The following is a 25,897-nucleotide window of genomic DNA, read 5'->3' as shown; positions in this document are numbered from 1 at the left end:
ATTCCAATATTTTCACCAAAACTTGAGTCTAGAAGAGGGCTGACTGTTAGTAAAGTCTTTATGGGACAGTACTTCTATGACAATCAGGATAAAAGATTCCTGAAGCAAGTTATTTCTTAAAAGCAATTATCATTATGCATGTATCATTTCTCAACAGTGTTTTACTGTAACTTTCTGGATAGTTGAATAATATGAATAGGTATCTTCCATAGTGGGTTTTTTGAAAATATATGTCTGGCAGGAATGAAATTAGATGTTCTGAAGTCACCTTTACATCTTCCTTTTTCTTTATATAACTAAGGATCTTTTTAATTAAGGGTAAAATTATTACATTGAGTAGCACCGTCTTTAGACTGAAAAAATTAGACGAAGTTTAAAATAAGCTTTTATCAATTGGGGGAATGGATGTCTCTCTCTGTCTCTCTCTCTATCTCTCTCTGTCTCTCTCTGTCTCTCTCTCTCTCTCTCTCTCTCTCTCTCTCTCTATATATATATATATATATATATATATATATATATATACACACACACACACACACACACATATGCCATTCTACAAAAAGGGACACTGTAAGTTATAACTAGTTTGTGAGCCTTTCACTCTACAGTTTGCAACTTTTAGTACAGGCTGTGTGGTCTAATGACTAGAGACACAAAGGTTTATATTGTTATTTTTATTTTTTATTTATTTGTATGGTGTTCAACTGAGGTTGTGGGAAAAAGAGAAAGCAGAATTTATCTTTTGTGGGAAGCAGGAGTGTTTTCTGTCGTCTTATGTTCTGTACGCTGCCTAAATATTTTGCTTCCAATGGAAGAATACCAAGGCTGTGCTCCTCCTTTCAGGGACAGGAGAGACTAAGAAAGAAAAGAAACTCATATGTTGCAAGAAGTGATCACAAAGAATATCTTTATTACATGGAGGGAAGAAATAATAATGATAATGATTGAAGATAAGCAATACTGGTTACAATGAGTAAGAAATGGATATTTGATTATTGTTATAATTGCTAAAATAAAAAGATTGTCAATGATTTAGAATCAAAAGGCCAAACATCCTAGTTTGTCTAGAACAGTCCCAGTTTGCACCTTTTATTCTGGCACACCATTCAGCTTAGCATTTGTCATGGATTTTTTGTTTTCCTAGTGAAGTAATATTATTACTAGTTGTAATAAAATAAGCCAGAATGGGGTTAATAGATCTGCCCTTTATTCCTCAAGCGTCTGCCATGGTTTCAACTAGTCAAGTGTTAGACACAACCACAGTAAACACAGATCTAAATATAATACATAATTAAATCTGAGAGGCAACCAGGATAGCCTTTTTCTCTTTTATCTGACACGTATGAGAATTTGCAAACGTGAGAAATAAACTTGCTGCATGAAACTGCTCACATATCAGCATTAAGTTGTTAATGTAGCAAATCTCATCCTATCCTACTATTAAAATTATGTCTGAAAATTTTCATAATGTACTAAGGCCTTTGTGAAAATTTGGCTACTAGAAAAAAAATACATATAATGGTCGCATGTTGATCAGCTATTAAAGGAACGAGCTCAGATTTTGTGCCAGGGATTTCTTTTCTCTGTTCTGTGATGTGATTTTGACTCCCTACTTCAAACTGATCCCATCCACCTTCAATATTTGGTGAACATTTTTCAAAATTTTGGAGCATTCATACACTAATACACTGAATAAAGTGTTTCTTTTTGTATTCTAATATTATTAGAAATACCTTATTTTTAAAATATACTCATCTTCTGTAATTTCTCCAGGTGTAGACGTAGAAGGGGAGGCTGAAGCTTGGGTTCTGTGAAACACCATTGATACCTAGGAATCTATATCTGCTGCAGATTTATAAGCATGCAAGACGTATCAGTTTAGAGATGAGGCAAACTAGTAAAGAATCAAATTTGAAGTTTTTGTATAATTCAGAAATGGGGTACTCAAGAACAATTAACTGAAGAACTGGGATCTGTTCCTGGTTCTGCAGCTCTCTGTATGGTCTTCTCTGGGAGAATCAGTTAGCCTTTGGCCAATATTTGCTTATCTGGACTATCTTTAAGGTTCTTTGACATTAATATTTAATGTGCCTATGATACTCGTCTAACTTCAACAAGGTATGTTGAAAATAAGACAAAATATCGGTGCCTTATGTTTTCTATTTTATTTTCATAAAAATGAAATAATATGTGTTTTGCCCCTTAAACTCAGACTACGGTAATTTGTGCCAAATTCAGAGTGAAAATTTTTTTAAAAATCTGCAACCCAAGTTGCTGTGCTATATTATACTGCATAAAGGCTTCTATCTTTCCCCTTTTCTGTTTAGGAATCTCAAATGAGAGTTGGTGTTAACACAAATGACAGGTTGGATAATCACTTTGAATTTAAGTAGTTTGCAATGTACATATGCCTAGTTGGAGTTCTCCTTCACTTCACACCCTGTTAAGGTCCTAGAGATATTGATGAGGACGGTTCAACTGTACATCAGTGGGGAAGTGCCTAAAAGTTCACTTCAGGCCATGGGGACTCACAAGGTGGTACCGAGACCTGTTCTCTTGAAATCAAATAAGACCCTTGCATCTTTTATTTTAAAGAAAACATTTTTAACCTTACAGTACAGTACCTTGAAAAGTACAGTAGTACAGTACAACAGCTGGCATCCAGGGACTGGCATCGAGGGAACAGGCAGGAAGAGTTACTGGCTGGAGGACGGGGAGGAGGTGGGAGATGGTAGAGCTGAAGGATCGTCAGCCATAAGAGACAGAGATACCCTTGCATCTTAATTAACATAAGGAGAACTGAGAGTACATTAAAACTCGTTACAGAGTTCTCTGGGTGTTGATTACGTGCTACTCCACTTGAGACTCCTTTTAACCTGAAACGCAAGGATATTTGCATACTGAGTTTAGATCATGAGGTAATGTGGGATAAATACAGCTCCTCTTTCCCATCTCCTGAGCACTTCTCTACTCACATCCTGAGCCATAGGCCAGCGGCATCAGCATTATCTGGGAGTGAGTTAGAAATGCAGAATCCCAGATCCCACTGAGTTAGAAAATGCATCTTAACAGAATCCATAGTTGATTTGAGTGCACATGCATGTCTGAAAAGCATTGCTCTAAAAGATGCTCAGAGGAGAGAATTTCACTGCATCACAACTTCCTAACACCATCATATTATTATTTTATTTTATTTTCATAATTATTTGCTATCATTTTAGTTTTCTACTTCTAGCATTATTCTTTAGAATTGAGATCTATCAAGATGGTTCACAATTTTAAAAGGTGTTCTCACCAAAACATTTTGTGTTATCTTAAAAATACGGACTTTGCTAAGGCTTTGTTTAATTGGGGTTCCAATATAGTTTAAAATAAGTACCTGATATTATTTCTGAAGTCTTTTAAAAGTTTATCCTTAAATTTCATCAGTATATGTTTTGCATTTTTGACCCTCCTTTAAACCCAAGCAAGTTTAATTTTACTGGAGGAGCAGAAATGACTTAGCCATTTGGATGAGCTATTCATTATGTCCTGTGATAGTTCATTTTAATAAATAAAATTTTAATAAATAAATAAGAATTAGTTTTAGGTGTATTTCTTCTATTAAACAGCTAAGCAAAACAATTCTTGAGCACATAAGAAAGAAAATAAACAATTTAAAATTACCTTTATTTCTTTGAAAGGATATTAAAAAACAAAGATTTGCTTAACCTTCTCTGCATACTTCTCAAGATCATCAGTTATATCATGTTACCAATGATTTTGTAGATAGATGTCATTAAAATTTGTGCAATTTTTTGTCATATTGTAAGAGGTTTTAATTCTATATTAGTCACCATTTAGTGTATACTCCTGTTACACTAAACTCCTTTCATGTTTAGCATAACATCAGTGCAAGCAACATACTAATCATAGCTTTATACTTAATTTACATCACAAATTGTGAAGGGAAGTAGGAAATATTGACATGGTAGTGGTAAAGGATTATATTTTATAAAATAAACTATTTGAGAACCAATATGAGACTATGTAATCATTTAACTACAGTTAAAGGCTGTAGGATTCCCATTTTCTGAGATAAAATTCAAGTCAATTCTTGCGCCAAGTAAACTGCTATTACTTAGTCTAATCAACTACCTATCAACCATATGCATGCTTATTGCAGTATTCTAAGTGTATAAATCCTCCCTGGCAGAACGAAAGCAGGCCAATATTTCAAGTGAATTCAGGCCAGTGGTACTTTTCAAAATATTTATAGATGAGTGTACTTTGAATGCATGTTAGTTTTAAAATAGTATTTTAGTTCCCTGTGTCTTCTGTAAAAACTACCACAAACCTTGTGACTTAAAACAACAGATTTATTCTGTCACAGTTCTGGAGACCAGAAGTATGAAATCAATACCATTAGGCCAAAATCAATGTACTCCCTCCAGGGATTCTGGAGGAGAATTCATTCTTTGCCTCTTCCATCGGTTGTTGGCTGCCAGCATTCCTTGGTTTCTGGCCACATCATTCTAAATTTCAAGGCCAGCATCTTCAAATCTCTTTGCCCTGTATTGACATGGGTTTCTCGTGTGTGTGTGTGTGTGTGTGTGTGTGTGTGTGTGTGTGTGTGTGTGTGCACGCGCATGCACAGGTGTGCCTGTGTGTGACATCTTCTACCTCCCTGTTTTAAGGACACATGATTACATTTAGGATGCACCTGGATAACCCAGGATGGTCTCCCCTGACGTAGTTTGTTTGGGCTGCTATAACAAAATACCACAGATTGAGTGGTTTATAAACAACATAAAATTTATTTCTCACAGTTCCAAAGGCTGGTAAAGTCTAAGATTATGGCAACAGCTGATCTGGTGTGATAGCTGGTGAGGACCCATTTCTTGATTCGTAGATGGCAGCTTCTCACTATGTCCTCACGTGGTGGAAGGGGCTAGGGATTTCTGTGGGGTCTCTTTTACAAGAACACTAATCCTATTCATGAGGGCTCCACCTTCATGGTCTAAGCTCCCAAGGACCCCACTTCCTAATACCATCACATTGGGCATTAGGATTTCAACATATGAGTTTTGGGCTCACAAACATTGAGACCATAGCAGTTCCATTTCAGGATCCTAAACTTTACTACATCTGCAAAGATGTTGCCTTATAAAGGAACATACATCCATTCCAGGGATTACGGTATGAATATCTTTTGGGGGACTGTTTTTCAGCCAACCACAAATAGTGATAAAGAAAATTCTTAGAATTTTTGACTCTTTCAACTTAGATACTACTATATACATGTGTTAACTTTATGAGCTGGAAAATATTGAAGTTTTTTTTTTATTCTTAATGTTAGCATGCAACATAATATCAGGATATTTCTGCATGCTGAAAAACTTTATGTGTTAAGATATGTCAATGTCTGATACCCTAAATATGAATTTAAAGAAAAATCCAGTCACATAGTTCTTTCCAATAAGCAATTTGAGCTTCATAGGCAGCTGGAACATTTCTAAATTTGTCCATCTTCAGAACAGAAACACTAACTGTTAGGTTACAAAAATTGCATTGGATTTAGAGAAAATCTCTGAGAATTATCTAACTTCAAAAATGTTGAAAGAATAGCAATGTATTCTCAGATGCATGTTACATAAACAACTCTGCTAGAGCTTACAGTGAAATGATAAAGCACTCAGCATAATGTTCTTTTTTTTTTTAATAAAGCACCATTGACTTTTCAATAGAGGTAACTAAAAAGTAAATATATGCTTCACTGGCTCACAAAATGTTTTGCTGTCATACCATGGAAATATCTAAATGTCTCTAATATGCAAGATTTAATTCATATGCCTTATGTTTTAATCTTGTAGGTAGAGAATTGCTAACTGCATGTGTTAGAGGAGAAAGGTGAGGAGAGAACATTACTATGTGAGTCATTTTGGCTGTTCACTTTTTATCTTAAATGAAAGCCTAAGACTTAAGATTGCAGTTTGGACCCTACACTGAATGCCACATGATTTCTGGCTTTAATGAACAGTACTTTAGTGGACAATTCCCTAATAAAATTAGCAGCAGTATATTATTTGCTATATTTAAGTGGTTTAATAACACATTATTTTTGAATAAGCTTTTTCTTGATCCCTCCTTTTTCTGATACATGAAAATAACAATAAGGCATTTTCCCATTAGACAGATAAGAGCTTCAAGCACAATTATTTCTTGACTGTCTTAACAGTGTTCTCACCTGCATAGAGTTCAGTATTCTATTTGTAAAGTGGAATTGTTATAAAAATTAAACATGATGCCATATGCAAATGACTTAGCCTGCATGTGTCTGACACATTGCAGATGCCAATAAATGTTAGTGTCCTTCTGTTTCACTACTATAAGTTTTTTAAAATAATGAATTATGTGGTTTTCAAAATCAACCTTTCTGCCAGGAGATGTAAAGAGCTGGAAAGATCAGTGGCTAACCATACAGAAAGAAACAAGTCAGATAAGCAATAAGTTATCATAGCTTTTTTTTGAACCCAGAGAGATGAGCTAACTTGAAGTCTGGGTGGGACAGGTGTTAGCGGTGAGAAAGAGATGCAAGCATTTGCTTAACTTGAGATAATGCAGCTGGACACTAAGAAGAGTTGGGTTAGAATCGCTGACGTGTTGGTTGAGTCTGAGGGTTGTGTATGCAGACAATGTGAAGAAACTTTTATTCCCATGACCAGGCCCATCAGGGAAGACTAGACTCTGAAAAAGTTACCACAAAGTGAAGGCACAGTAGAGGGGAATAGCAGCTACTGAGGAAGAGACACAAAATTACTCCCTGCCCCTTCTCTCTTATCTCTCCAAAGCAAAAAAGCACTTATCTGCTGGAAAAATGGCAACACAAGTGATACTTTTAGGGAAGGTGGGAAGACAAAAGAAGCCACTAATCCCTGAGGAGGAGGCAGTTCAGAAATAGAACTGGAGGAGGGACAGGACTCTTGAGAAAGCCACGCTCTCAAGGAGGAGGGACACAATGCCTGCTTAAAACTCAGGCTTATTTAGAAAGTCAGAGAATACTTCTCTCCAGCCCCCACGACCAGGCAAGCAAAAATCAAGCCAAAACACTGCTGTGAAAGATGCAGAAGGACTCTGAGGCACAGCACAAACAAAAGACTTAACTTCTAAGGGCAGAACAGATATCGAGAGAAAGCCTCTGACAAACCAGTCACCACCCTAAACTCAAAGTACTGCTAGAGGAATTTGAACGCTGTGGTAAGAATAACAACAGTCCACCTTCTTAGGAAATAATGTTATCCCCCACTACAGGTAAAACAGAAGAGAAGATGTGACCATTTCCAAATATAAAACTAGTCACCTGTCTACTGTCTTCAGCAAATTGTCCAATTTGCAACAAAAAATTACAAGACATATAAAAGTCAAGAAAAGTCAGCACACTCCCAAGGCAAAATTCAATCAACAGAATCATACCCACATATGACACAGATGTTGGAACTACCTGGCAAAGGATGTAAAATAACTGATTAATAAATATGTTAAAGGCTGTAATGGAAAAGGTGGATAACATCCAAGGGCAGAAGGGTAATTTCAGCAGAGAGATGAAAGCTGTAATAGAAAATCAAATGGAAGGGCTAGGAATGAAAACACAGTAAACCAATGAGGAATGCCTTCATTCTTTCAAATAGTAACAATAACAATGTATTCACAGAATGTGTCAAAATAAATGAATGACAGAAATGGTCAAAGAGAGGGAGGAAATGGGAATATACTATTATATTTGTACAACAAAAAGAGGTATAATGTTAATTAAAGTTAGACTTTCATTAATAAAATGCATATGTTGAACAAAATCATTATAGATATACAGAGAAAAATAGAGAAGAATTAAGTAGAGGAAAAAAGAAACAAAGAAGGTATGAAATAAATAGAAAACAGATAGCAATGTGGTAGATTTTAATCCAATTATATGGATATGAAAGAATTAAGGAGACAATTTAAAAACAGAGATTGTCAGAATGGACCAAAAAAAAAAAAGCAAATCCAACTAAGTTGACCTTTGAATGACATGGGTTTGAACTGTGGATCCACTTATAGCAGATTTCTTTCAGTAAACACATACTGCAGTTCAACAGGATCCATGGTTAGTTGAATTCCCAGATGTGGAATGGTGTATTCAGAGAGCCCACTGAAAAGTTATACATGGATTTTCTACTGCATGGAGGGTCAGTTCCCCTAACCCCCATGTTGTTCAAGGGTCAAATATATATATACTTTCTACAAGGAACCCAATTTAATTATAAAGGTATAGATTGGTTAAAAGGAAAATAATGGAAAAAATGTATCATGCAAACACTAACTGAAAAAAGTTGGAGTAACTATTGATAAACAAATTGACTTCAGAACAAGGAATATTATCAGTGGAACATTGCATGAGAAGAACATTACAAAATGATAAAAGGACTAAATTTTCCAATGGAAAAAAAAAAATCTAAACAAACATGCAGCTACCAGCAGAGCTCCAAAATCCATGAAATAATAACTGATAAAATTTAAAGGAGAGATAAACAAATCCACAATTATATTTGGGGTCTTTGATATTGCTATCTTAGTAAAGGCTACACATTATATGATTCCATATAATATTTTTGTGGAAAAAGCAAAACTATAAGGATGGAAAACAGTCATCACTATGGGTAGGAGTAGGAAGAAAGTTGGGCAACTAAGAGGAAAAAGAAGAAAATTTGGAGATTGATTAAACTGATTTATATCTGTTTAGGTAGATACATGGCTATGCACTTTTCAAAAATTCATAGAACTCTACAGCATAATGAGTGAATTTCATTGTATGTATATTTTTAAAAAATAATGTGGAGGAATGAAAATAGATTAGTAACAAATTAGAATAAATTAATCTAACTATAGTACAAATGGATAACTTACCTTGAAGATGGTGGGAATAAAATAACTAATTTAGGTTATTTGGGAATTTAAATTTTGACTGAACAACAAAAAAAAAACCTGTACTTTAGTTAGTAAATTTATTTTCATAAGGTAATCAATTTTGAAACTAGTTTATGTATATAGTATGGTTTTAAAATAAGTAAATATATTATAGATAATGAGTCATATTTCTCATTGTCTGTAAAGAAATTACAAATATGGGAAGAGAGGAGGCTAGAATGAACCCAATGTGACCGGAAGGAGGAATATTTGTTCATGTAACTATTAAAATTGGCTTCAAGAAAGAATTAGCCATGAGTTACAAATATATTTTTTTACAATTTTAAGATAATACTTTGGCTACCAAAGATAAGTGAGTTTTAGTTTTTGCCTCTGGCTTAAGAAATAAAAGTTTTGTTTCCTTTAAATAATGAAGAAATGTGACTTTTGTTCCCACTAGTATGGCATATTTCATATAACACAGGCAACTTGATTACACAAATTTTAGTGTGAACAGAAACACAGGACTAGTGACAAAACTCTTATACTATCATCAATACAGTTAAACTACAAAGATAGTACAGATTTTTCCAGAGTGTTATTTTAAGATTCATTTGATTGGGATTTTAGAAGGTTTTTTTTTGTTTTGTTATGTTTTGTTTTGTTTGTGGTACGTGGACCTCTCACTGTTGTGGCCTCTCTTGTTGCGGAGCACAGGCTCCAGATGCGCTGGCTCAGTGGCCATGGCTCACGGGCCCAGCTGCACCACGGCATATGGGATCTTCCCAGGCCGAGGCACGAACCCGCGTCCCCTGCATTGGCAGGCGGACTCTCAACCACTGCACCACCAGGGAAGTCCTAGAAGGTATTTTTGAAGTGCTTTCTTTCATCAAATATCTTAAACATTCTTGTTTAATTTTTTAACATCTTTATTGGAGTATAATTGCTTTACAATGGTGTGTTACTTTCTGCTTTATAACAAAGTGAATCAGTTATACATATATATATGTACCCATATCTCTTCCCTCTTGCATCTCCCACCCTCCCACCCTCCCTAACCCACCCCTCTAGGTGGTCACAAAGCATTGAGCTGATCGCCTTGTGCTATGAGGCTGCTTCCCTCTAGCTATTAATTTTACCTTTGGTAGTGTATATATGTCCATGCCACTCTCTCACTTTGTCACAGCTTACCCTTCCCCTTCCCCATATCCTCAAGTCCATTCTCTAGTAGGTCTGTGTCTTTATTCCCATCTTGCCCCTAGGTTCTTCATGACCATTTTTTTTCTTATATTCCATATATATGTGTTAGCATACAGTATTTGTTTTTCTCTTTCTGACTTACTTCACTCTGTATGACAGACTCTAGGTCCATCCACCTCACTACAAATAACTCAATTTCGTTTCTTTTTATGGCTGAGTAATATTCCACTGTATATATGTGCCACATCTTCTTTATCCATTCATCTCTTAATGGACACTTAGGTTGCTTCCATGTCCTGGCTATTGTAAATAGAGCTGCAATGAACACTTTGGTACATGACTATTTTTGAATTATGGTTTGCTCAGGGTATATACCCAATAGTAGGATTGCTGGGTCATATGGTAGTTCTATTTTTATTTTTTAAACGAACCTCCATACTGTTCTCCGTAGTGGCTGTATCAATTTACATTCCCACCAACAGTGCAAGAGGGTTCCCTTTTCTCCACACCCTCTCCAGCATTTATTGTTTAAGATTTTTTGATGATGGCCATTCTGACTGGTGTGAGATGATATCTCATTGTAGTTTTGATTTGCATTTCTCTAATGATTAATGATGTTGAGCATTCTTTCATGTATTTGTTGGCAATCTGTATATCTTCTTTGGAGAAATGTCTATTTAGGTCTTCTACCCATTTTTGGATTGGGTTGTTTGTTTTTTTGATATTGAGCTGCATGAGCTGCTTGTAAAGTTTGGAGATTAATCCTTTGTCAGTTGCTTCATTTGCAAATATTTTCTCCCATTCTGAAGGTTGCCTTTTCACCTTGTTTATGGTTTCCTTTGCATTGCAAAAGCTTTTAAGTTTCATTAGGTGCCATTTGTTTATTTTTGTTTTCATTTCCAGTTCTCTAGGAGGTGAGTCAAAAAGGATCTTGCTGTGATTTATGTCATAGAGTGTTCTGCCTATGTTTGCCTCTAAGAGTTTGATAGTGTCTGGCCTTACATTTAGGTCTTTAATCCATTTTGAGTTTACTTTTGTGTATGGAGTTAGGGAGTGTTCTAATTTCATACTTTTGCATGTACCTGTCGAGTTTTCCCAGCAAACCTTTTGAACAGGCGTCTTTGCTCCACTGCATATTCCTCCCTCCTTTTTCAAAGATAAGGTGACCATATGTGCATGGGTTTATCCCTGGCTTTCTATCCCGTTCCATTGATGTATATTTCTGTTTCTGTGACAGTACCATACTGTCCTGAATACTGTAGCTTTGTAGTAGTGTCTGAAGTCAGGGAGCCTGATTCCTCCTGTTCCATTTTTCTTTCTTGAGATTGCTTTAGGTAGTAGACTCATTTTCACAATGTTGATTCTTCCAATTCAAGAACATGGTATATCTCTCCATCTATTTGTATCATCTTTAATTTCTTTCATCAGTGTCTTATAGTTTTCTGCATACAGGTCTTTTGTCTCCTTAGGTAGGTTTATTCCTAGATATTTTATTCTTTTTGTTGCAGTGGTAAATGGGAGTGTTTTCTTAATTTCACTTTCAGATTCTTCATCATTAGTGTATAGGAATGCTAGAGATTTCTGTGTATTAATTTTGTGTCCTGCTACTTTACCAAATTCATTGATTAGCTCTAGTAGTTTTTCTGGTAGTATCTTTAGGATTCTCTATGTATAGTATCATGTCATCTACAGTGACAGATTTACTTCTTCTTTTCCTATTTGGATTCCTTTTATTTCTTTTTCTTCTCTGATCGTTGTGGCTAAAAATTCCAAAACTATGTTGAATAATAGTGGTGAGAGTGGGCAGCTGTGTCTTGTTCCTGATCTTAGTGGAAATAGGTTCAGTTTTTCACCATTGAGAACAATGCTGGCTGTGGGTTTGTCATATATGGCCTTTATTATGTTGAGGAAAGTTCCCTCTATGCCTACTTTCTGCAGGGTTTTTATTATAAATGGGCATTGAATTACATCAAAAGCTTTCTCTGCATCGATTGAGATGATCATATGGTTTTTCCCTTCAATTTGTTAATATGGTGTATCACATTGGTTGTTGTGCGTATATTGAAGAATCCTTGCAATCCTGGGATAAACTCCACTTGATCATGGTGTATGTTCCTTTTAATGTGCTGTTGGATTCTGTTTGCTAGTATTTTGTTGAGGATTTTTGCATCTATGGTCATCAGTGATACTGGACTGTAGTGTTCTTTCTTTGTGACATCTCTGTCTGCTTTTGGTATCAGGGAGATGGTGGCCTCGTCAAATGAGTTTGAGTGTGTTCCTCCCTCTGCTATATTTTGGAAGAATTTGAGAAGGATAGGTTTTAACTCTTCCCTTAAAGTTTGATAGAATTCACCTTTGAAGCCATCTGGTCCTGGGCTTTTGTTTGTTGGAAGATTTTTAATCACAGTTTCAATTTCAGTAATTCTGATTCATTTGTTCATATTTTCTCTTTCTTCCTGGTTCATTCTCGAAAGGTTGTGCATTTCTAAGAATTTGCCTGTTTCTTCCAGGTTGTCCTTTTTATTGGCATAGAATTGCTTATAGTAATCTGTCATGATCCTTTGTATTTCTGCAGTGTCAGTTGTTACTTATTCTTTTTCATTTCTAATTCTATTGATTTAAGTCTTCTCCCTTTTTTTCTTGATGTGTGTGGCCAATGGTTTATCAATTTTGTTTATCTTCTCAAAGAACCAGCTTTTAGTTTTATTGATATTTGCTATCATTTTCATCATTTCTTTCCCATTTATTTCTGATCTGATCTTTATGATTTCTTTCCTTCTGCTAACTTTGGGGTATTTTTGTTCTTCTTTCTCTAATTGCTTTAGGTGTAAGGTTAGGTGGTTTATTTGAGATGTTTCTTGTTTCTTCAGATAGCATTGTATTGCTATAAACGTCCCTCTTAGGACTGCTTTTGCTGCATCCCATAGGTTTTGGTTCATCGTGTTTTCATTGTCATTTGTTTCTAGGTATTTTTTGATTTCCTCTGATTTCTTCAATGATCTCTTGGTTATTAAGTACTGTATTTTTTAGCCTCCATGTGTTGGTATTTTTTACAGATTTTTTCCTGCAATTAATATCTAATCTCATAGCGTTGTGGTCAGAAAAGATACTTGCTACAATTTCAATTTTCTTAAACTTACCAAGGCTTGATTTGTGACCTAAGATATGATCTAGCCTGGAGAATGTTCCATGAGCACTTGGGAAAAATGTGTATTCTGTTGTTTTTGGATGGAATGTCCTATAAATATCAATTAAGTTCATCTTGTTTAATGTATCATTTAACGCTTGTGTTTCCTTATTTATTTTCATTTTGGATGATTGTTCATTGGTGAAAGTGAGGTGTTAAAGTCCCCTACTATGATTGTGTTACTCTTGTTTTCCGCTTTTATGGCTGTTAGTATTTGCCTTATATATTGAGGTGCTCCTATGTTGGGTGCATAAATATTTACAATTGTTATTTCTTCTTCTTGGAATGATCCCTTGATCATTATGTAGTGTCCTTCTCTGTCTCTTTTAACAGTCTTTATTTTAGAGTCTATTTTGTCTGATACAAGAATTGCTACTCCAGCTTTCTTTTGATTTCCATTTGCATGGAATATCGTTTTCCATCCCCTTTCAGTCTGTATGTGTCCCTACGTCTGAAGTGGGTCTCTTGTAGACAGTATATATATGGGTCTCGTTTTTGTAGCCATTCAGCCAGTCTATGTCTTTTGTTTGTAGCATTTAATCCATTTACATTTAAGGTAATTATCGGTATGTATGTTCCTATTACCATTTTCTTAATTGTTTTCAGTTTGTTATTGTAGGTCTTTTCCTTCTCTTGTGTTTCCTACCTAGGGAAGTTCTTTTAGCATTTGTTGTAAAGCTGGTTTTGTGGTGCTGAATCCTCTTAGCTTTTGCTTGTCTGTAAAGGTTTTAATTTCTCCTCAAATCTGAATGAGATCCTTGCTGGGTAGACTAATCTTGGTTGTAGGTTTTTCTCCTTCATCACTTTAAATATGTCCTGCCACTCCCTTGTGGCTTGCAGAGTTTCTGCTGAAAGATCAGCTGTTAACCTTATGGGGAATCCCCTGGGTGTTATTTGTTGTTTTTCCCTTGCAGCTTTTAATACTTTTTATTTAATTTTTGATAGTTTGATTAATATGTGTCTTGGCATGTTTCTCCTTGGATTTATACTATATGGGACTCTGTGCTTCCTGGACTTGATTTCCTTACCCATATTAGGGAAGTTTTCAACTATCTCTTCAAATATTTTCTCAGTCTCTATCTTTTTCTCTTCTTCTTCTGGGACCCTATAATTTGAATGTTGGTGTGTTTCATGTTGTCCCAGATGTCTCTGAGACTGTCCTCATTTCTTTTCATTCTTTTTTCTTTTTTTCTGCTCTGCAGTAGTTATTTCCACTATTTTATCTTCCAGGTCACTTATCTGTTCTTCTCCTCAGTTATTCTGCTATTGATCCCCTCTAGAGAATTTTTAATTTCATTTATTGTGTTGTTCATCATTGTTTGCTTGCTCTTTCCTTCTTGTAAATCCTTGATAAACGTTTCTTCTATTTCCTCTATTCTATTTCCAAGATTTTGGATCATCTTTACTGTCATTATTCTGAATTCTTTTTCAGGTAGACTGCCTATTTCCTCTTCGTTTGTTAGGTCTGGTGGATTTTTGCCTTGCTCCTTCATCTGCTGCATGTTTCTCTGTCTTCTTATTTTGCTTAACTTACTGTGTTTGGGGTCTCCCATTTCTTAGGCTGCAGGTCCAGAGTTCCCATTGTTTTTGGTGTCCATCACCAGTGGCTAAGGTTGGTTCAGTGGGTTGTGTAGGCTTCCTTGTGGAGGAGACTAGTGCCTGTGTTCTGGTGGATGAGGCTGGATCTTTTCTTTCTCGTGGGCAGGTCCACGTCTGGTGGTGTGTTTTGGCATGTCTGTGGCCTTATTATGATTTTAGGCAGCCTCTCATCTAATGGATTGGGTTGTGTTCCTGTCTTGCTAGTTGTTTGGCATAGGGTGACCAGCATTGTAGCATGCTGGTTATTGAGTGAAGCTGAGTCTTGGCATTGTGATGGATATGTCTGGGAGATTTTTGCCATTTGATATTATGTGGGGCTGGCATGTCTCTTGTGGATCAGTGTCCTGAACTTAGCTCTCCCACCTCAGTGGCATAGCCCTGACAGCTGGCTGGAGCGTCAAGAGCCTTTCATCCACATGGCTCATAATAAAAGGGAGAAAAAATAGAAATAAATAAAGAAAGAAAGAAGATAAAATAAAATAAATTAAAATAAAGTTATTAGAATAAAAAATAAAATATAAGTATTAAGAAAAAAATTTTAAAAGTAAAAAAGAAGAAACAACAGACGTACAGAACCCTAGGACAAATGGTTAAAGCAAAGTTATACAGACAAAATCACACACAGAAGCATACACATACACACTCACAAAAAGAGAAAAAGGGGAAAAAATAATATATCTTTGCTCCCAAAGTCCAACTCCTCAATTTGGCATGATTCGTTGTCTATTTCGGTACTCCACAGAGGCAGGTACATCAAGTTGATTGTGGAGCTTTAATCTGCTGCTCCTGAGACTGCTGGGAGAGATTTCCCTTTCTCTCCTTTGTTCGCTCAGAGCTCCTGGGGCTCAGTTTTGGATTTGGCCCCGCCTCTGCGTGCAGGTCACCTGAGGGCATCTGTTCTTCACTCAGACAGGACGGGGGGGTTAAAGGAGCAGTTGATTCAGGGGCTCTGGCTCACTCAGGCCGCGGGGCGGGAAGGGTACGGATGCAGGGCGCTCCTGTGGTGGCAGAGGGCGGTATGACGTTGCACCAGCCTGAGGCGCACCACGCGTTCTCCCAGGGAAGTTGTCCCTGGACCACAGGACCCTGGCAGTGGTGGGCTGCACAGTCTCCTGGGAGGGGAGGTGGGGATAGTGACCTGTGCTCGCACACAGGCTTCTTGGTGGCGGCAGCAGCGGCCTTAGCATCCCATGCCCGTCTCTGGGTTCTGCGCTGATAGCTGCAGCTCGCGCCCATCTCTGGAGCTCCTTTAAGTAGCACTCTTAATCCCCTCTCCTCACGCACTAGGAAACAAATAGGCAAAAAAAGTCTCTTGCCTCTTCAGCAGCTCCAGACTTTTTCCCAGACTCCCTCCCAGCTAGCTGTGGCGCACTGGCCCCCTTCAGGCTGTGTTCACGCCGCCAACCCCTGTCCTCTCCCTGGGATCTGACCAAAGACCGAGCCTCAGCTCCCAGCCCCCACCCGTCCCAGTGGGTCAGCAGACAAGCCTCTCGGGCTGGTGAGTGCTGGTAGCCACTGATCCTCTGTGCAGGAATCTCTCCGCTTTGCCTACCTCACCCCTGTGGCTGCGCTCTCCTCCGTGGCCCCGAAGCTCCCCACTCCGCCACCCGCAGTCTCCACCCATGAAGGGGCTTCCTAGTGTGTGGAAACCTTTCTTCCTTCAGAGCTCCCTCCCACTGGTGCAGGGCCCATCCCTGTTCCTTTGTCTCTGTTTTTTCTTTTTCCCTCCCCAGGTATGTGGGGGAGGGTTTCTTGCCTTTTGGGAGGTCTGAGGTCTTTTGCCAGCATTCAGTGGGTGTTCTGTGGTGGTTGTTCCACATGTAGATGTATTTCTGATGTATCTCTGGGGAGAAAGGTGATCTTCGCATCTTACTCTTCCGCCATATTGAAGCTCCTCCATCTTAAGCACTGTTAACTAAGATGATGCCTTTTCAAACACTACAATTTTTGTTCTCGTACCTAAGAAATAAAAAGGATCTGAGTATTTGTGCTTGAAATCAGAATTTTGTTCTAGATTTCTGTCTCCAGTTGTATTAAATATTCCTTTATTTTTAGCTTGCTGAGTTTGTGTTAAATTTAATTATTTGTGTTTGAGTAGAAGAAATATGATTTATAAGTTACAGATAACATTTAGTTTTCCATGTATAAAACTCTTCTTTTGAGAAAGTTAGTACAGTACACTTACTACACAAGAAGCCATAAGTTCTTAACATAAAAAAGACTTTGGATCCATTGCCTTTGTTCATTAGTAATTGCTTTATTTGATAGATATAATTTAATATCAATCAACAGTTATAGCATTTACCTTTTACTGTAATCCTTGAAGCAATAAATACATCCTTAAACAGGGTTAATGTAATACAATTACAAACTAAACATTTGATTCGTACATTTAAATTTCAAAGTACTAAGTAACTACCAAATTAATTAGTAAGGAAAGTGCATTTGATACAGGTCCAAAATTGAGGCAATTTCATAATACATAGGAGAATGAACCACATGCTTGGGAAGAATGCTTTTATTTAGTTATTTGAAAAGCTATAAATGGGATTAATAATTTAAAATTTGAAAGCAAATTATATAATCAAGTTATCTTTGGGAAATATTGCTTTTTTCTTTCCAAATGTGGCATGTTTCAAAAGAGACAAAACAAAATCTGATGACAGTCCTTCAGAAAGGATATATACAAATATTAGAAGAGACTACAATATTCATAAAATTAATAGGATACCCTTTACTAGCTGACTTAAGAGAGGGTGGCATTTGTGAATATAAAATTCCATTTTAGCAAATATAAACAATGCACAGGATAAAGATACAACGGATAATGACCAGAAAAAAATGGGAACTCAGGAAATTTTCCATTATGTGAGTATGAAGTTGTTTGTTACTAAGAAACAAACTTCAATTTTTTAATTGAAATCTAACAAGTAATACATATAGACAATGAAGGTTACTAACTGAATCTATAAATGATAGATGGATAACATCTAAATGAGTTTGCTTTATTTTTCTATATACCAATTCTCTAACTACCCCACCTCAATTTATGTAAAGAAATTAAAATCAGTAGAGGTATTTTAATATTTACATGGAAAAGACAAGTTTCTGCAGGATTTTTAGCTTCTTAAAAATCTGAATAATTGCTTAATAATTGGAATTGAAAATAAATCCATTAGCAACATCTTGGGGGGGTATACTCCCCCTTTCCAAATTTAGACTTTTTAATGTAGATGAAAACAAAATGTTTTATTCTGATTGTTCAAGGAGGATGGGGAAGGAAAAGAGGTAAAAGGCCAAAGCTGGCTACATAATCTGTGGGGCCCTGTGCAAAATGAAACTGTTGTATTAGTGTTGTGGAGCAGTCAAGCATATGAGGATTGAAAATTCCTATTTCTTTATTGGTATGTGGAGGCAATTTGTGCCAATATCGAGTTATTTGATAGAATTATGGAACCAGACAGAATTGGAATGTGTCTAGATGAGAAAACAGACACAGGAGCACTGACAACTCTTGCAGAGGCTTAGCTGTCAAACAGAGAAGAGAGATCAGATGAAACATGAATGAGGATATGGGATGGAGGATATCTTGTTTCTTTTTGGCCTTGATGAAAATGTTGAGGGTGTCCAGAGGGATCCTGTTAAGAAGAGGTTGTATGTACAGGGAGAAAAGGGATGATTGAAATAATGTGGTTCCAGAGAAGCCAGGATGAATTGGAATTTTAAGCACAGGTAAAAGGATATTAGGAGGGCCAGGACCTCTGTTGTATGTATGAAGAAGGGCAGAAAAGGCTGCAGATTTAGTAATTTTGGATATTGTAGTTGAAAAACCTAGTTCTCATCGGGTGGTTTATTTTTTATGTCTTTCTAAATTTATTCTGTGAACAAACAAGGTTATTTCCTGGCAGAAGTGGAGCAGGGAGATTTGAGGAGAGTAAATGACGTTTGAAAATGTGATTGCAAAGCCCAAGAAAGAGAAACAAATATACCAACAGGTAATATTGGGATCCCTTTTAAATTTGCTGATGATAGGATTTTGTGGAACCATTTTGTCCAGTAATAGGACCTCCTCCATATTCCTCATTTTTATATGTTTATAAATATGTCTTTAATTTTTTTGTTTGGGGAATAATTTATTGAAATCTGAAAAGGAATGTTAGTCAATCATTACGATTGGCATTTGGCCAAGTGCTCCTGGTACTTCTGACAATATTTGCTTCACATCAGGATGCATTGCAGTTTGTTGAATAAAGCCTGCCTTCACAATAAGTTCCAAATGTCTTGCTTTGATCTATAAGGCTTGGACAACTTGTTTTGTACCAATGTCTCCACCCTCCTTGTCCCCCTCCATCTCCACTTTTGCTTAACTCCAGCCTCGTTCCTTTCTAGTCCATTTGTCAAGCCTTCCCTTGCCTCAGGTACTTCGTGGCAGTTATTTCCTTTTTCAACTTACTCTTCATTCAGAACTTCACCCTTCCTGGCTCTTCATAAGCCTGCATCCTTCTTAATCTTGAGATATCAGTTGAAAGACTCATTCTCAGAGACTCCTTCTATGACTGCATTATTTAAAGTAAACATGTCTACTTCCATCTAGCTACACCCTTCTAGCTGCTTTCTATCACATGATATTGCCCATTTCCCCATTTCCTTCAGAATACTAACCAAAATTTGTACTTTTTTACTTATGTATTGGGCTGTAGTGTGTATTGTTGAACTTTTTCACCAAAAACTTTAGCTCCAAAGGCAACTGTTTCCTTATTTACTGCATATAGTTCTCTACTTTGCTCTCATTAAGTGATTTTTTATGTTATGTGTGGTTAGGATATTATATGTGAGTTTGTGTGGGTTAGGTTCTGAAGTAAGCAGAAAGATGGACCTCTCATAGATTCAACAGTATTATTGCATTTCCTTAAAAATGTGCTATGTCAGAGACCAACCCACTGTAGCGTCTCTCAAAAGCTCAACACAACCAGATTTTCTCCAGAAAAGCATGGGATTAGATCACTATTTCTTTATTTGAATAAAAGATAAACTTTATGACTTGGGCATAAAAATGATTACTGTAAGAAAAATATATCTTAAAATACCAGATACATCCTGACAGAACATCTGGAGTACCGAGATCATTTATAGAAAGGTAGCAGAATTCTACAACATATTTAAATTTCTTGCTGTTCTCTTTTATGCTTTTTCTGCTTTAGTTTTACTTTTCTGCTTATAAAGCACATAATTTTTAAATTTATGTGAAAAATGTATATTGTCTGAGGTTGAGTTTCCTAGAAGCAGAAACTCTAGTGGGGATTTTGTGTAAGTGATTTATTAAGGCAGGACAAACAAGGGAAACCTGTACTCAAATGAGAGAAGAAAGTTTGGGCAGAGGAAGAAGCTAAACTCATGGGTTTAGCTGAAGTCTAAGCTCAGCTGATTTCAAGGAGAGCTCTGGAGTAAAAATGATGTGGTGAGCATTGCCCTCTGAGGAAGGCGCCATTAAGACCCTCATAAGCCTCAGGGCCCGATTGTACTCTCCTTGGTATATGCATCCTGGACTTTATGGTATGAACGTGAAAAAGGAGATGGCCTTTGGCCAGATCGCTCCAGGGACCTGCTCAGTTACTGGGAGTCCCTGGTTGTTCCCTAAAGCTAGGAAAAGCAACCCTGGAGGGGAACTTGGTGCCTTTGAGGGAGAAGCCGAGAAGCCAATCAACCAGCTGATGCCCATAAGGCGTGATTAAGCCGAGTAGCCAATCAACCAGCTGATGCCGACAAGGCGTGACTAAGCAAATTCCCTGCTTTAGGGGTATATATACGGCTACGCTTTGTTGTTAAGCTTGCCTTGCAACCGTCAGTTGTCTGTGCCCTTCTGATCCCATACCTTGGTGCGTTCCGTTCCCTACCCCCCTCTCGTCGATGGTTGCTGCACTTTGAGGACCCGCCGCGGCTGGCGGCAAGTGGCGCCCGAACAGGGACCGGACGAGAGGGACATCTGAATCTCGGTAGGTGAATCCCCGGAGTGAAGCGTGAAAATGTGGCCACATAGTAAAGTTGATAGTAACTCGGGGCAATAGTCAGAAGTAAAAAAATATGGGACACAAAGTATCCAAGAAGTGACCTGAGATCACTGATCAAGAGAAGGAGTTGTCCACCAGTGCTTTCCAGGCTTTCACAGCTGGAAATTATGATGTCTGTCTGCAACATCTTGCCTGCCTACAAGATATAAACAAAGACGATTATAAAATAATTTTGAATACGGCAGTAGCTGAATTTTTCAAAAGTAACCAGATAACAACAGATAGTTTCAGACAGACACTTAACCAGTTGAAGAATCAGGTGCACTCGGCTGTTGAAGAAATGGATGGGTCAGATGATGTTGAAAACAGTATGTTGTATTACAATCAAGCAGTCATCCTGTATCATGTCCGACAGTATACAGAAGCCATATCCGTTGGTGAAAAACTTTATCAGTTCATAGAACCTTTTGAAGAAAAATTTGCCCAAGCAGTGTGTTTTTTGTTCGTAGACCTGTATATATTAACCTACCAAGCTGAGAAAGCTTTACATCTTCTTGCTGTTCTAGAAAAAATGATTTTTGTGTTGAAGTATATGTAGGAGGACAAGGGACTTTACTGGCCGGCCATGGTTTAAAGGTAGTTAAAATTGTTACAAGTTTGAAGTTTCCCTCCTTTGTTCCTTCTGATTTTCCCCAATCTGATTTTTGAATTCTCAAATCTGGTGCACCTTAAATTATAATAATGGTACCATTTTAATTTTTTCAGTTTCTGTTACTAATAGTAGTTTGGTTTTTTATAAGCATTGGGATTTTGGGAAGTTTGCATTGTCTTATTCTTATCAACCGGCTATTACTCGTGTTCCACCCTCATATGCCTTGCTAATAGGAGATTTACAGATTGAGTTTACTTCTGGTTCCTTAGGATATAATATTAACTTGTCAGAATTGTATTTTTAGTACTTGCATTCTGCCTATGAAAGGAAGTTTTTCTGTTGTGATGTTAAAACAACCTTCCTATGTAATGTTGCCTGTAAGTATTTCTGAACCATGGTATCATAGTACTAGCATGCAAGCTTGGCTAGAATTATCTGAAGCTTTCAAAAGACCTAAACGATTCATTGGAATATTAATATGTAGCATATTAGCCTTAGCCGCTTTAACAGCCACAGCCGCTACCGCCAGTTTAGCATTAAGTAAAACTGTATAACAAGCACATTATGTTAATCAGTTGTCTAAAAATACCAGTATTGCATTACCATTACAAAGTCATATTGATACTCAACTAAAAACTGAGGTTGATGAGTTAAAAAATGCTCATAGGTTTAGGAGACCGAATTATGGCTTTAACATTGAAAATGCGTTTGATTTGCCATGCTAAATATACTTGGATTTGTGTGACTCAACACGCTTATAATGAAACTGACTGGGATTGGAACAAAGTAAAAATGCACTTTTTAAGTGTATGGACTGATGGACACATTAGTTTGGACATACAAAAACTTAATGCGGAAATACAAGCAATTCAAGAAGCTCATCTACAACAAGATGGGCCCCACCCATTAATTCAAGGGCTCTTGGATCAGCTTCAATGGTTAAACCCAATGCATTGGTTTCAAAATGGACTCACAGGATTGATTACCGTGGGGTCATGTGTATTGTTGATGTTAATTGCATTACCTTGTTTATTACGCTTTGTTGTTGGCCGTCTCGCTGCTCTTCGTCAGGAGGTGTATGGGTTGAAATTGCATTATCAAGCTTTAAAAAATAAAAGAGGGGGAAACGTGGTGAGCATTGCCCTCTGAGGAAGGCGCCATTAAGACCCTCATAAGCCCCAGGGCCCGATTGTACTCTCCTTGGTGTGCATCCTGGACTTTATGGTATGAACGTAAAAAAGGAGATGGCCTTTGGTCAGATCGCTCCAGGGACCTGCTCAGTTACTGGGAGTCCCTGGTTGTTCCCTAAAAGCTAGGAAAAGCAACCCTGGAGGGGAAATTGGTGCCTTTGAGGGAGAAGCCGAGAAGCCAATCAACCAGCTGATGCCCATAAGGCGTGACTAAGCCAAGAAGCCAGTCAACCAGCTGATGCCTATAAGGCGTGACTAAGCAAATTCCCTGCTTTAGGGGGATATATACGGCTACGCTTTGTTATTAAACTTGCCTTGCAACTGTCAGTTGTTTGTGCCCTTCTGCTCCCATACCTTGGTGCGTTCAGTTCCCTACCCCCTCTCGTCGATCGTTGCTGCACTTTGAGGGCCCGCCGTGGCTGGCGGCAGAATGACATCACGGAGTTGTGCCTCTTGAGATGGAGGAGTTTCTGTAGTTCTAAATCATGCACTGACTGTGGGCTGCCTAACGGAAAGGGCATAAGATTCCAGAAACATCTGGTCAATGAGGCTCCTGACAGATGCAAGCAACTGTCTTGGAAAGGAAGACAGTTGTGAGCTCTTAGCAGTTAATGCTCACAGCACCTAGGAATGGGAGAAGAGTTTATAAAGAGAATCTAGATGGGGCTTAAATCATAATTACTACACTCTTACATCTCTCAGAACCACATACTTTTCATATTAGGTCCATTCCATTCAATTGCAACTTCTTCAGGATTCTATTTATTTGCCATTTCTAGCTATAGTTACAAGAAAAAGGTTAGTGAAGAGAATTAGAGTTCTCTAGAGCCTGAGTGCTCTAGCTGGTGCCAAACCTTTAAGAGATACTCATCATCATCTTTTTATACTATTCATTTTTCATTCCTCTCCCACTTGGCTAGCATCTCTGCCAACATAGGTGACTTGTCTGGGGAGGTGGACCGGATCCTCATTTTTGAAGAGTCTGAGATCTAGGTTGGAATGCCGTTATCAAGTTATTAGAGCACTTCTTGTCCTTTTATTAGTGACCACATGCACAGAAGAACAAATGTTACTTCACTGGATCTCCTGAATGCCAAACATAATCCCTCCTGCCTTCATTATGTAGAAGCAATCTGAACTCCTTATAATGATGAGGGTAATTATGTTTGCTGGTCTGTTAAGTAGTTGCTTTGCTTTCTGGCCTACGGGCATGAGGAGTTACATGTGATTAGGCGGTAGCTATAGGTTTCTTTTGTGGGTTTTTGTTTATTTTTTTCTTCTCTCTGTCCCCTGGTATAAGCTTTCCCTTTCTGGGAATCTGAACTATTGGACCAACATGCCTGAATTTGCAGAGGTGGGAAGCACATATTCTAGGGAATCACTGGAACTACTCCTGCCACCCCTTAGCTCCTGTTCCCGTGTATTCTACCTACTGACAACACAACGCCATGCAGTGATTATTGATTTATGATATTACCACATTCTAAAGGTACCTTGTTCTCACCAGGTATCATTTTCAAGCTGGCATCTCCACTATCCCCTCAAGAGGCTGCTCATTACTCTGTAAGCCTGGCAACTTCTGGAAAGCTGCATTATATGGTGAGTCAGTGAATCTCATGTCCATGTGCCTGATGCTATACTTCCATTAGTTTGAAGCAATATTAGGTTAAAAAAAAAGTACCAGTAGAAGTGATACTTTATGAGTCCATGGATATTGATGATGGCTGAGATGCTGCAGGCAGGAAGAGTATATTATACCTGGGATGCATGTCAACACAAATCTTTATCCAATATCTTCCAAAAAATTTGGGTATTCTTCCTTCTTCAGTGCCTTCTTATCAAATTAAATGAATAAATAATGACTTTAAGTTCTTTTGTGGAAGTACTAAAGTAATTTCTACCATGTATACTTACTGTAGCATTGCAGAGACCTTCCTTATGGGGATGTGGGGCCTCTCTTTCTCTCAATGTGCGTCTGGGAATTGGCTCCTGCTTGAAAACAGTGAATGTCCATTAGAGAAGTTGACTTCACCTTCTGCTCATCCATTCTTCATTACATTTGATTATAAACATTAAGCAACACCTCTGTGCTCATCTAACTGTCCTCTAGGGATATTAGCCATCCTCACAGATTACCTGAAGATCAGGTCACCCTGGACTTCATCCTGACCTCGTTGTTTTCATGGTAATTACTTCTACCTTACTTGTGATGCTTAAGGACTGACAACCACGTGGGGAAATTGGAGAGAACTGAAGGGAAACTAGATCTTTTGGGGGTAGAGGGGGATCAAGAAGCCTTCATGTTAGAGACTTAAGGGATGAACAGATTTCTGAATCTTGGAAACTTAATCAGCAGCATTCCTCTGAAGAATAAGAACAAGTTAGTAGAGAGGTGACTCAAACCTTTACTGAGTTTGTATTTCAAATATGAGGTATTGTTATCTACTATGGAAATACCCTCTCTGTCTTTCACGCAAAGTATGTTCATTGCATATTCTTGTTAATTACCATCTATCACTAATTCTTCCTATAAGGTGTACAATGCATTATAGACCACACATACACACATACCCCATCTATTTATCTATGTATCTACTCTATCTGTATTGTTTCTATTTTTAGTGAATTATGTCACGTTCTAATACATAGGAAATACTTGCCATTATTCAATTTATTTATAATAAATTAGTGTCCCCTTTATAGGAATTGCAATTTTAATATTTAAATGGGAGGTTTATATATATGTGGAAATGATAAATCAATAATATGGATGCTGTTCAGTTTTACTATGTAAGTCCTTAAAAGTCAAATGTCAGGGGAATACTTAGCAGCAGGTTGTGTCTACAAAGATATTTGCATTTTTCATTTTGTAGCTTTCTGAAATTCCAAGTATCAGATTGTCACTATTCAAATGTTTTCTCTATGCAAAGAAAATGTTTTCTTATTTTTCCTCTTTATACTACTAAGATATATTTTACTCCAAAGGTAAAATTTCAATAGCCATAGTATGCCAACTCAAAGTAATACTTACATCAGATTTGAATCTGCATTTTAAAATATGTGTGGCTTGTTAGGGAAAAGTCTTAGATCTGTTTCAGTAGAAGGAAAGGGAAAGAAAGGGGAAGGGATAAATATATAC

General features: G+C 37.4%; 1 long non-coding RNA gene across 1 annotated transcript in view; it reads left to right on the top strand.

Annotated features, from left to right (window-relative positions):
- Positions 1 to 25,897, top strand: part of LOC136794313 (uncharacterized) — a 374,854-nt gene that overhangs the window by 207,749 nt on the left and 141,208 nt on the right. Inside the window, exon 4 of the long non-coding RNA XR_010840898.1 lies at positions 24,266 to 24,357. This is a non-coding gene — a long non-coding RNA (uncharacterized lncRNA). The remainder of the gene's footprint in view (positions 1 to 24,265; positions 24,358 to 25,897) is intronic.

The sequence above is a fragment of the Kogia breviceps genome, chromosome 5 (assembly GCF_026419965.1).
Source record: "Kogia breviceps isolate mKogBre1 chromosome 5, mKogBre1 haplotype 1, whole genome shotgun sequence".
Taxonomy (NCBI): domain Eukaryota; kingdom Metazoa; phylum Chordata; class Mammalia; order Artiodactyla; family Physeteridae; genus Kogia; species Kogia breviceps.
This window is presented reverse-complemented; position numbering and strand designations above follow the sequence as displayed.